Source organism: Macrobrachium nipponense, chromosome 24, assembly GCF_015104395.2.
Source record: "Macrobrachium nipponense isolate FS-2020 chromosome 24, ASM1510439v2, whole genome shotgun sequence".
Classification (NCBI taxonomy): domain Eukaryota; kingdom Metazoa; phylum Arthropoda; class Malacostraca; order Decapoda; family Palaemonidae; genus Macrobrachium; species Macrobrachium nipponense.
Genome location: NC_061091.1, coordinates 3080803 through 3094055, shown reverse-complemented (window position 1 = coordinate 3094055; position 13253 = coordinate 3080803). Strand labels below are relative to the sequence as shown.

The 13253-nt window shown below is 38.7% G+C and overlaps 1 long non-coding RNA gene across 1 annotated transcript; it reads right to left on the bottom strand.

Moving 5' to 3' along the window:
* Positions 1–1435: 1435 nt before the first annotated feature.
* LOC135203673 (uncharacterized) lies at positions 1436–5728 on the bottom strand. The gene is made up of 3 exons (XR_010311989.1): positions 5613–5728; positions 4229–4451; positions 1436–3005 (listed from the first exon to the last, which is right to left on the bottom strand). It is a non-coding gene; the product is annotated as an uncharacterized LOC135203673 (long non-coding RNA).
* Between the last annotated feature and the right edge of the window lie 7525 nt (positions 5729–13253).

Genomic DNA, 13253 nt, shown 5'->3' with positions numbered 1-13253 from the left:
TATAGGCTACAATGATATTAGGACAGCGATACCTATACTCTGTTTTTTTTTTTTTTTTCATCTGTCCATCCGCCTGTGGTGTTTTTGTATGGTGACACTGCGTCCCGGGCTTTAAATAGTTACGCTATGTGTAAGTTTTAGGTAAATAAAAGGATATCTGGGAGTACATTTGCAACTGAAAAGTGTTTTAATAAATTACAGTATGCGAATTACACCGTTAATATTCGAAACAGAATATTATTATTATTGTTGAATGTAAGCAATGTAACTATCTAAAGCCCGGGACGCAGTGTTACCATACGCAAACACCACAGGCGGATGGACAGATGAAAAAAAGAATATATTCAAGCTATCAAGACTGAATGCCAAAGGTATGTAAAGGATTGGTACTGTAGTGTAGAGCCAACAAATGGAATTGGCAAGACAAGTTACAGAAGGTGGCAAGTTGCTAGAACGAAGATGCAGTTAGAACATAGATTTTTAAGCTTAAAAACCTATAGGCTACAATGATATTAGGACAGCGATATCTATACTCTGTTTTTTTTCATCTGTCCATCCGCCTGTGGTGTTTGCGCATGGTAACACTGCGTCCCGGGCCTTAAATAATATCCTATTTCGAATATTAACGGTGTAATTCGCATACAGTGAATTCTTAAAACACTTTTCAGTTGAAAATGTACACTCAGCCATCCTTTTATTTACCTAAAACTTACACATAGCGTAACTATTTAAAGCCCGGGACGCAGTGTTACCATGCGAAAACACTACAAGCGGATGGACAGATGGAAAAAAACAGTATAGACGTGATATCTTTTGGTGTTGTAACAGTGTGGAGATGACAATTATTTTGCAGTATGTCTATGATTCTATGAATGTCTGTGAACGCATTTACATAAGATAGTGTGTCGCAGAGACCGCCTTCTCTTGACTGGACATAATCTTGTTTAGCTTTCACTTTCCGGAAGAGGAACCATATAACTGCACGAGAAGTGTTCTGAAGATGAGCCACGTCATCAGCGCGAACGATGTCGCCAGCGACAACCATGGGCATCTAAGTTATAGACTTTGTACCTAAAACAAATGGAAATTAAAAAGAATATTGTGAATGTAATGATTTTCCTATCTTGTTTAGTAATATATATATATATATATATATATAGCCATAATAGCCACATCTAAGTTAGGAGTATATATATATATATTTATATATATATATATATATATATATATATATATATATATATATATATATAATAGCCAAACATCTAAGTTAGGAGTCTTTGTACCTTAACCAAATGGAAATTACAAAGAATATTATGTGATAATATATAATATGATTTCTAGAAATCTATAAACAAGTCATTTTCAGTTTTTCTTAGAAACTTTCCAACAAAAATCGTTTAGATGAGATTGAAGCATATGAGTAGGACCACCTCTTTTCTTTCTTAGAATATCAATTTTAGCACCCAACCAAGAACGTTCTATTGTCTGTGTATGCGCACCAGTTGTAGGATCCACATATTGTCTTTGGTGATTGTCTGTTTGATGAATGTATCCAAGGGTATTTAGGCAGTCATATGCAGGCCACTCATCCGAATGAATAAATGATCCAGCCTGGCACTCCCTCTGAATTATTGGTATCAGAGTATTTATATCGCGCTTATGAACTTGAAAGTATCTGCAGTCCAAACCTCTTTTTAGGCCAAACACCCAGGGTCCACTAATTCTAGCTCCGTGATTTCTATTATTCTGTCTATCAGCATCGCTGTCTTCTGATGGCGAATTGGGCCTCGTCGATCTGTATTGGCTCCTCTGCTGTTCCAATCATTGGTTCCCTTTTTGAAAGTATACATCCACATACTTCACGACACACATTGAACCAGTCTATAATTGTAGGCTTGGAGAGCCTCCCCCGTTAGCGTGACGGTAATTTCCACAGACGTATCAGATATAAAATAGAAAATTAACTACAGTATTTCACATAATTCTAACCTGCAGTTCACACGGTTATTAAGATCTATGTAATGAAAAAATTCATTTCCGACCTTGACAGAGCTTGGCATCCTTTCTTTGGGCATCTTGAAATCGGTCTAAAATCACCACCTCGATCCCTTTTCTTATTTTTCTGCATTACAGATCCACACTTGTGACACGGATCAGCATCTTGTATTGATTTGATCAGATCATGGTTTCTTAAAAAATCAACTGCACTCTCTTCACTTTCAATTATCTTGTAGAAATCTTTAGCACGCATGGTGAAACTTGAGGGTACTTCCAAGCAATGTTCTTTGACTCTAGTAGCAGTAAACTAAAATTGAAGCATTTGACTAAAAATATAAAGGTTTTGGAAGGTCGAGTAGTTACTTAAACAATTGTATTCTAAAATGGTAATAGTTTTGAATTTTAAAGCCATTGAATGTTGTTGCGTAGTTGGCAGGTCTACTACCCAGTTACCATATCTAGGTTATATTTCTGAAATTTTAAAACCAATTAACAGATTTGACAGAAATTTGTTGGTAGACCGCATACTTAACCAGAAGTATTTTGGTAGACCGCATACTTAACCAGAAGTTGGTTGGTAGACAGCATACTTAACCAGCACCCGCACAATGTGCCACTCGCCTCATTGTGCACTCTGGTTTGAGCTTCCATCTGATCATCCCTGCCGTTCTATTTACTTCGCACTTTCCTCTGTAAAGACTTTCAAATTATGCGAACTTTGACCCAGTAATTCTCTCGTCGTGACCTTACCAACTACAATATACCGATGTAATCTGTTTGCTTAAGCTAGTTTTCATTCCTCATCTCGGTCATTCTCTCTCCCCTCCTTCCTTCGCGCACACTCTGAAGATGATGTAATACGACGCTGTATCTCTGCATAAGGCAGCCAAGGGTACGGGAATAATTAGGGCAACGCATCATGGCATCTCAGCAATTGGGCTCCAGAACAAGTCCGTTTCCTTCGGAGTCCTCGGCTAGATCTCTGCCGTGCTATATCATGCATTCTGTAACGAATGGAGGACTTTAGGATACTGAAGGAAAGGCGGTGGTTTATGTATCTGGGCTCATGTTGACAGTGCCTGCCAGTATGGCGGACTTTAATGAAACCAATGTCGACATTGTGCAGTTGACAGTGATTGCCAGTATGGCGGACTTTAATGAAACCAATGTCGACATTGTGCAGTTGACAGTGATTGCCAGTATGGCGGACTTTAATGAAACCAATGTCGACATTGTGCAGTTGACAGTGATTGCCAGTATGGCTGACTTTAATGAAACCAATGTCGACATTGTGCAGTTAACAGTGATTGCCTGTATGGCGGACTTTAATGAAACCAATGTCGACATCGTGCAGTTAACAGTGATTGCCGGTGTGGCGCCAATGTGATTAATTTAACAGATAAAGAAATAGAAAAATTGCAACGAATAGAGAATGGGGTTTATAGAAAAATATTATGAGCTTGTAGAAGTACAGTAGTAGCCACATTAAGGGTGGAGATAGAAGCATCTTCCATGAAAAGCAGATTTATAAGTGGAAAGCCAAGTTATGTAAATAATATTATAAATGGACGGAAAGAGTTACTGAAGAAAATAATTATAGATATGCAAGAAAAGGAAAGAAAATGGTGGAAAACAGTGGAAAAGTACGTGCATGAAATTAAGATCAATTTAAGAAAATTGGAAGGAATGTCCAAAATAAATAAAGGACAAAAGCGAATCTGGGACAAAGTGAAGTGGAAAGAAGACTTGGAAAATAAAGTGACCATAATTATATATAAGATGTGGAAAAGAGAAATAAAAGATGAAGAAATTTATGACAACACTTTTGGTTCGATACTTCTCTTTAGAGCCAGAGCCAACTCACTACATTTAAATATAACAAAAAGAAAAAGAATACAGAAGGAGATATATTTAATTTCCTTTTATATTGTTATACTTACAAAGAAGAACGCATTAAAGCAATTGGACTTCAGCAACCTTATGAAGAGAATGAAAGTTCTATCGTTGGAAAATTTCTATTTACAGATCATAATGAAATAAGAAAAGACACCTGATACATGACGTGGAAAAAAAAGAAAAAAAAGAATGAAAGAGCTCAACAATTAAAAATAACTCTTAAGATTAAGAGGCGCCGTTGTAAAGGCATTGCCTCGACCCATAACCATCACCATGGCGGACTTTAATGAAACCGATGTTGACATTGTACAGCCAAGAGAAATTCCCTTACGTCTTGTTATTCATGAGAGACAGGATCTCTTCTAGGAGTCTGCCATCGGTAAGATCCTCTGCCACAGGAGTGTCTTGCCCCAGCCCTGGAGCTCCACTTCCCTTATTTTGGTCTTTTGGTCGAATGATAGGAATACACAGCAAGGGTCTCCCGTAATACACCGATTCCAGATCTAGCTCAGCAGATCCTCGTAGGTTATGAAGAGGCGAAGTTTGGGGGTGACCTGGGGAAGATTAGGCAGTTTGAAAAACTTACAAAATAAGCTAATAGTTTCTCTTCAGTATGAATTGAATGGAATATAGAGACTAGGCCTAGCACTGGGACCTACGTATATGAGGTCATTCAGAGCTGGAAAGGAAGTTAAGAGTAGGTATAGGTTTGAAGAGTGAAACTAGAGGAAAATCTCAAAGCAGTTGCACTATGAAATAATTGTTAGGAGAAGGTGGATAGCAAGATAGAAGAAAATATAAGCGGAGGTACAGTAAAAGGAATGAAAGGGGTTGCAGCTAGGGGCCGAAGGGACGCTGCAAAGAATCTTTAGTATTGCCTACAGTGCAACACCCCATGAGGTTTGATATTATCTTTTTAACTCCTAATAACAAGAAATACGAGGATCTGAGTGGGTTTTTTCTATGATTATAGCTTGAACATTATTATTTTCCCCCGGTTACAAGCTACTTTTGAAATTTTAAGTTACAAATAACAGTCCCTGACATGATCACAAGAAACATATTAACTTCTTCTTCTTCCCAGCTTTATCCCTATTCGGGGTCGCCGTTTTTAATGAGTCTCTTCCATCTACCTCTGTCCTGTGTTATTTCCTCCCATACTCCCTTCTCCCTCATATCACCTCTCATCCAATCTCTCCACCTGGTCCTAGGTCTTCCTCTCCTTCGTATTCCATCCACCTCCACGGCCATCACTTCTCTTGATGTGTTGTTCTTCTCTTCAGAACCATATTAACACGATTATCAAAATAATCAACTGGTCTACAAATACAAAAGGAAGCGCCTCAGCGGCGTGGTTGGTATGGTATTAACGTTCCACCTCGGTGGTCGCGGGTTCGATCCTCGGCCATTCCATTGAGGAGTGAGAGATGTGTATTTCTGGTGATAGAAGTTCACTCACGACGTGGTTCGGAAGTCACGTAAAGCCGTTGGTCCCGTTGCTGAATAACCACTGGTTCCATACAACGTAAAAGCAACTTACAAACAAAAACAAATACAAAAGGCAGGTAATGAGTGAAATATCCAGACCTGCCATAAATAGTTTAATATACCACCTGAAATACATCACCGAGTGATTATTTCCATGCAAGACCCAGTGAATAGCGTAAAATTAACGTAACACGAAGAACGAAAACACAATCAGTGAATTCACTAACCGAGAATATCCTGCTGTGGCAGCCATTTTGCCACTCGCACATTTGGTAGCATTCCAGGCATGGACTCTTCGTCCCATTTCCACAGTACTCTCTGTCTCAGCGATCCGAAAGTTTTGATCAGCACCTGTTGGTGACTGAAAGTAAAAGAGAAACACCTGTCGGTGACTGAAAGTAAAAGAGAAACACCTGTCGGTGACTGAAAGTAAAAGAGAAACACCTGTCGGTGACTGAAAGTAAAAGAGAAACACCTGTCGGTGACTGAGAGTAAAAAAAGAAAAGAAACACCTGTTGATGACTGAAATTAAAAATACAGGGCGTCCATAAAGTCCCAGTACCATTACAAGTATTTATTGATCTGAATGGTACTGGGACTTTATGGACACCCTGTATAAATATTCCTACTGGCACGATGATGTATTTTCTACAGTTCTACTTGTCCTCAGGGACTCCCTTTTATATTAATCTATTAGTTATATCATTGCATAATTAACTATATAACCCAATAATTACATCCCAAATAACTACAGTTACTGCGGTATCCTACATATACCCAATGTCAATAACATCCTAGTTTTAAGCTTTAACCATAATCAGATGTAACCTTTTTCGTCGATTGTATAAATACAACCAGTTTCCTTAATGGGTTGTCATCAAAGTCGTCACTTCAAGTACTCACAATTTAATGGTTATATTAATTTGAGAATCGTTTCACAGTGGTCAAGTATGACATCCTTCCCTTGTGGGATCCCAAATGACAACCAGACCTTTAGATTTATCGTTCGATGAGATCTTTGATCATCTGATGTAGATTTGGTAAACAGGCATGCAGGGCCGGTGGTAGGAATTGCAGGTATCAATTAGGAAATTGAAAATTGATGTATGCTTATATTTCGTGTTGACTTCCTCTTAAGCACTGCAGGTTAAATGAAAAACAACTAAGAGCCGATGCAATGTCTAGAAACTTAGAATCTGGTGATTATCCTCGTCTTTGGAAAGATATCCAGTCTTTAAATCCCAAAACTAAAAAGCTATCACAGAGAGTAGGGGAAGCAGTCGGAGACGAAGCTATTGCAAGTATGTGGGGCGATCACTTCAACAATATCCTGAATTGCATAAATGATCAAGATTCCCGAAGGGATGTAGATAACCTCCTTACTGACAACATTCAATTTAATTTTGCAGACCGTACTATGCCAGGTAACATCAGCGATGCCATAAACAGCCTACCTAATAATAAATCGCCCGGCTGTGATGGTCTTCCTGCAGAGGCCTTCAAACTCTGCCATCCGATAATTTACATTTTGCTAGCTGCCCTATTCAATGCGTGCATAATTCACCGGTTTCTTCCAGACTCCCTACTCTTAGTTCACTTGATACCATTAATCAAAAACAAGCTAAAGGATGCAGCTGACCCTGGCAACTACCGGCCGATTGCAATCACAACGATCGCATCGAAGATACTTGAGTCTGTTCTTCTAGTTAGACTTCTCCCCTTTCTACACACCACTGACAACCAGTTCGGGTTTAAAGCAAACCACTCAACCGACACCTGCATCTACTTACTGAAAGAAGTGCTTAATTACTACCTATCATCAGCCTCTCCTATTTTCCTTTGTTTTGTAGATGTGAGAAAAGCATTTGACAGAGTAAACTACCTGAAGCACTTCCTGAAGCTGCATAAAAGGGGCACACCCCTGTACCTAATTGGCATTTTACATTGCTGGTTCTCCACACAGCAATTCTGTGTCAAATGGGGTAACGTGTTATCTTACACCTTCGGCTCCCTAAACGGGCTCCGGCAAGGGGGCAGACATTGAACAGAGGTGTCGTAAACTATGTGCAGCTGGCAACATGATTGCAAGGAGGTTTGCCTTCTGTCACCGAGACGTGAAACTGCTGCTATTCCGCTCGTACTGCTACAGTATCTATGGGTGTTCCCTCTGGACGAACTATACCTGAGAGACCATGAGACGCATCACTGTTGTGCACAATGACATTCTGAGACGCCTCACAAACACTCCACGCTACCACTCCGCCACACAGATGTTCATCGAAAACCACCTGGACAATTTAAAAATCATTGTTAGGCGAACAATGTCCAGTCTGGTAACCCGAGTGAGAAACAGCAGCAACTCGCTCATACAAAGCATCCTAAGGAGTGAAGCAAGAAGATCTAAATTGTGGGAAAGATGGGAAAATGAGGCCTTTGTCCCCTAAAGGACTTAATCTCTGTATTGGCAAGATGTCATCTGCAGTTTTTGTCATTATTACATTTATTGCTGATATTTTAATTTTTCATTATTACTGTGATTCCTATCAAGTTAAAGTTTTATTTACATTTAATTTATGTATTAAGCCCTCTGGACCTGACTACTGTAACCACCTAAGGTCTCTAGTTGAAATTTGAGTTATATAATATGTGCACCAACTGTTATTACTCGCAATGCATATTTTTTTTTTTTCTCACCAATATTATTACTGTTATTACCAGTATGATGATTACTAGCTTTTATGCTACCTCAGCTATATTATGGATAAGTGACGATTATTCATTTTCTTTTTCTATTTTATCATATCTCATGTATCTAGATTGTGTATGTTACTGTCTGTATCTTGTATACTCAATGTATATGGCCCCGAGCTGAAATTAAAACATATTATTATTATTATTATTATTATACTTGTCTTTAAACCCCAACCCCCCCAAAAAAAAACATTTTTTATGTCTAATATAAAAATGATTTTCCAAGTGAACATTTTCTATTAATGCAGCATCCATAATCATGTGTGGCATCGTAGTTCATCATTCTTCATTCCATGTCTTCGACAGCGGTTTATTCCTCTTATAATACAGGAAAAGACTTCAAACGGCAACTCTGACGCGTGGCCCAATCTGATCAAATGGGTCAAACAGGCTTAAAAATGGCCCTGCAGGCATGTTCACTTGGCACCGGAAGAACGCAGACTTCGTGTTAAGGTGAGTTTACACTAGGCTTCACCCCACACTGCGTGCGTAAGACTCATCACCAACTCCTCCCAAATTCTTGTTATCCCCGCCTACTGGACTGCTCATCAAGAGTCATGCCACACCACTAAGCCACCCTAATGAGCAGTCCAGTAGGCAAAAGAGAAGTAGAAGAGAAACGCAAACAGAAAAGGAAATGAGTGAGACAAAACAAAAGATCGATGATGCAAACTGTTAGAACGAATAACAAGTGGGTGGGAACTTACTGCCCACAGTACGCCCTGATTTGTTAGATGTCGTCGCCAGAAGTAGTAGGCATTGAAGATTATCCAATTATGAAGAAGTAGGGTGGTCTCTAGAAGAAAAAAAGTGTGGAGCCAGAAATCAGAAATGGGTCGAGAGTTGTTGGAAAGAGAGAAAAGTTCAGTTAACTACTCACTTATGGACGCATAACTTGTGTCTGTTTATACTCCCTTTACCCTGTGTCATTTGTGTGTGATAGGAAAGTGAAATTGTGCGTGTTACAATGATAATTAAGAAAAGGAAACGTGGTGTTTAACTTGCCCAGAATCCTAAAGGAAACCGTACTCACATATCTATGTACTATATAAACAGCCTCCTGAGATCAAATGAAAAGTCCAGAAGAACAGAGAAGTATTAAAATTATTGTTCCTAAGAAAGAAGGAAACTCAACACTGTGTGGATAAAGAGTAACCCCCATATAACAAATTAATAACAAATACAAACCAAAACTACAGAGAGAAGAAGACTTCACAAGTCACAACATAAAAATAAGAAAATCATAACAATAAAATGGAGGTAGGGAATACGGGATTTTAAGTGCAAACACCAACGCGTATAGTGACTAAACACACATACACACACTGACACAATGGAGATATAAAAGGCAGAGAAAATATAAGTACCGACAGACATATTAATTGAATTATCGCTGAAAAGCGGAGCGCATAGTGATTGGGGCTATAACAACGGAACCAACAAACAACGAAAATTTGAAGGCACAAACATTCTACAACTGAAGAAAGGAATTACCGAGTTTAAGAACTCGAGGGACAGAGAAAAGGGAAATTTGTCGAAGCATAACGAATTATATCTCCTAGACTGGGCACCGGCCAAGACACAACAAATTTCATAACAGAGAAGCGGGTGAACGAAAATGAAGTGGAAGTAACCTATTTCGTCGCTGCGACGAAATGCAGTGAGATGCTACGAAGATTAGCGGACGTCCGTAAATGTAGTTGCAGCAGAATTCCAAATTCAGCACAGCGGAGCTTCATAACAAACTATTGACTGAATTCTTCAATCGACATAAGAGCGCTAACCATAATTACGGCAGAGATAGCGCCCAATTTACCAACAGCGCAACAGTCATCACGAAAAGAGAACGGCGGTGACGGTGCTGAGCGACGGCAGCAGAAAAATTCACCAGGCAGAGCGGGAGTGTTCGACGCAACCAGAAACCAAAGAAAGAAGAATAAGTTTGAAGTATCCTAATAGTGTGATTGTTTCTAGCCATATCAACAGTACTAACCAATTACTAGTACCTAGGTATTCTAGAATGGCACAGGCTGCTGTAATAACACAGGCTACACGCTTTTTTTTTGTGGTAATGTAGAAAAGAGTCATCTAGAAAAGAATAAATTAGAGGCATAGGTGGAATTACAGATGAGCGCAGGAAAATAGATGAAGCTTTACTCTATATGTTAGTTCAGAGAAGGGAGACGCTCATCGGACTCTAAATTCATTCAAGTTCAAGGAAATCCAAACTTTTGCAGATTTTAAGAAAGTGTGTTTTGAAATTTGGGAGCCTATCACTCAGCAAGATCGATGGTACAACCACAGTAAGTTTTTACACCAGAAGTATGATGGTAATAGTATAGCAAACCTCCATACTGATGTAGAAGATGCCATCCATAACTTAACTAATGATTTAAAGAGAACAGGAGTAAATATTGGTAATCGCAATGCTTTTGATGATAATGTTGCAGATTTAGTGAGTTTAAGACAGGTATTAAACTACATTGCCTAAGGCACAGTATATGACGCTATCGGGGAGGAAGATAAAAGTTTTTAAGAAACAAGAACCTGATTTCAAGAGTGATAGTCTCGCAGCTTTAAAGTTCATGCAAAGGGAATTTCGAAAAAGAGAACTGAATCTAACAAAGGAATTTACAGGTTTTGTAAATAATGGAAAAACAGGTAGAAATAGGAATAATTTTCAGAGAAGGACAGATAATGTTCCAGACAGATCTAGAAATTTCAACCACAGACAACAAGGAAAACAAGATCCTAAGAATAATCATAAGAACAATAATGGTAAATTTTTCCAAGCAAACAGAAATAGTAGATATAGGCCTCAACAGCACAGGGGAAATCCGAACAATGGTAATTAAACTCAAAGCTCAAACGGGCCAACCAATAGTAAGAGTTCAGGAGATAATGAAACACAAAATAATAGACAGGAACAAAATTGTGCCAATTGTGGTTATTCCAACCATGCAACTCAGTATAGTAGGCGACAAAGATATTGTTCCAATTGTAATAGAACAGGTCACCTAACACAGAAATGTTGGTTTAATAATAATCATACAAAGAATAATGCTCAAATAACTACACCCCAAAATAATAATCAGACGCAGTGACAATTACAGAAAAGGGTAATGCAAAAGACAGCTTCCTTACCAATTAAGAATGAGAATGAAATAATTACTGTAGGTATTGAAGATACATTCAAGTTGCCTTTTGAAGGAAATAGGGAGATAGTATTTTCAGTAAGGGATAGTGAAATATGCCAGGAAGATTTACATATCCTCCAAACAAGAATTAATGGTAAACCATGCTCAATCCTTTTAGATACAGGCAGTACAGTAAATATTATAGATAAACAAACATTAATAAAACATTTAGGCTTTGCAGATTCAGAAATACAAGGTCCTGGTAGAATTATAAGAGGAATAGCAGGAAAACAGATTGATGCTTTGGGTAATGTCACACTGGAAATAGAGATTTTAGACAAATATCCAGCCTCCTGAGAGATAAGTAAAGAGACCAGCGAGAAGTCCAGAAGAACAGAGAAATAAATATATAACCAGAAGTTCCTAAGAGAGAAAGAAACTCAACGCAGTATAAATAAGAGTATCTCCATATAACAAATAAATAACAAATACAAATCACAACATAAAAATAAGAAAATCATAACAATAGGGTGACCTTTAGTACACAGATTAGGGGAAATGATTGGAGAGTGAGAGAGAGTCAATCAAGCAGTCTTTGGTCGAGGATCCGTCTGAAATGCGAATTCTAAGGCCAAAGTTTAGACCTTGGTTAGGCCACCACTAACGCTTGGTTATACCTGCGCAGTGAAGCCTGCGCGCGGGTGTAACTGAACGTTAGCTGCGGCCATAAATTACCTGCAATTGGTAGACAATTGAAAGGAGGCAGTCGTTGAAGGGAGACAGCAAAACGACGTCGAAGTCCTCTAGTAATAATGCCTGGACTTCTCTTTCGCAAAGCATTTATGCACAGCGGCGTGAAGCCCCGCATCTTGAACATTAGGCCGATGGTCGACATCTTGAATCGGTTCAGGCTGTTGAGAAAGGAGTCCCATCCTTGAAGAAGCACCTCCCTTGATGTTCTCGTTCGTCCGCGACTCCTTGGAAGAGTATGAAGTCACGAACGTTACCTGCGTGAACAATGAAAGAGAGAGAGAGAAACTCCCAGCCATGCAAAGACGCTGGGAGCCGTAGATAAACATTTGGACATGGTGGCATGACAGTCGAATGAGATGTTATATTATAACCTTTTTCCACAATCTATAGGACTAAAGCTAAATGGGTAGTACTACACTCGCATGATAAGTGCGCTTTTGCAAGACTAACATTAACTCAGGATACATTTGAAGCATGTTTTATTTCATTATATAGTCTGCAAACGTTTTCATTTTAGTTTTCTGTAAAAGAAAACTATTGTACCGACTTTGTCCGTCCGTCCGTCTGCATTCTATTCTGTCCGGCCTCAGATCTAGAAAAAAAGAAAAAAAAAAAACACTGAGGCTAGAGGGCTGCAAATATGTATTTTGATCATCCATCCTCCAATCATCAAACATGATGAATTGCAACCCTCTAGTCTCAGTAGTTTTGATTTTATTTAAGGTTAAAGGTAGCCGTGGATCGTTCATCTGGCAGCGCCCTCCGGAGGCATAGGACGCACCCACACTCTCCTGCATCTGGTAAGCAACTGAAACACTAATGATTTTATGCAGTATTATATGTTGTACAGAAAACTTGATCGCGTCGAAGAAACTTCTGCGTAGTTTTTGTATGGTAACACTGCGGCCCGGGCTTTAGATAGTTACATTCCGCTTACATTCAACGATTATAATAATATCCTATTTCGAATATTAACGGTGTAATTCTCATACAGTAAATTATTAAAACACTTTTCAGTTGCAAATGTACACAGATATCCTTTAATTTACCTAAAACTTACAAATAGCGTAACTATCTAAAGCCCGGAACGCAGTATTACCATGCAAAAACACCACAGGCGGATGGACAGATGAAAAAAACAGTATAGTTTATATCAAAATCACTACCTGTGAACACAATCAGGCTCCCCGTAAAATTAATAAGATTCCGAAATTAAATCCATTTTGT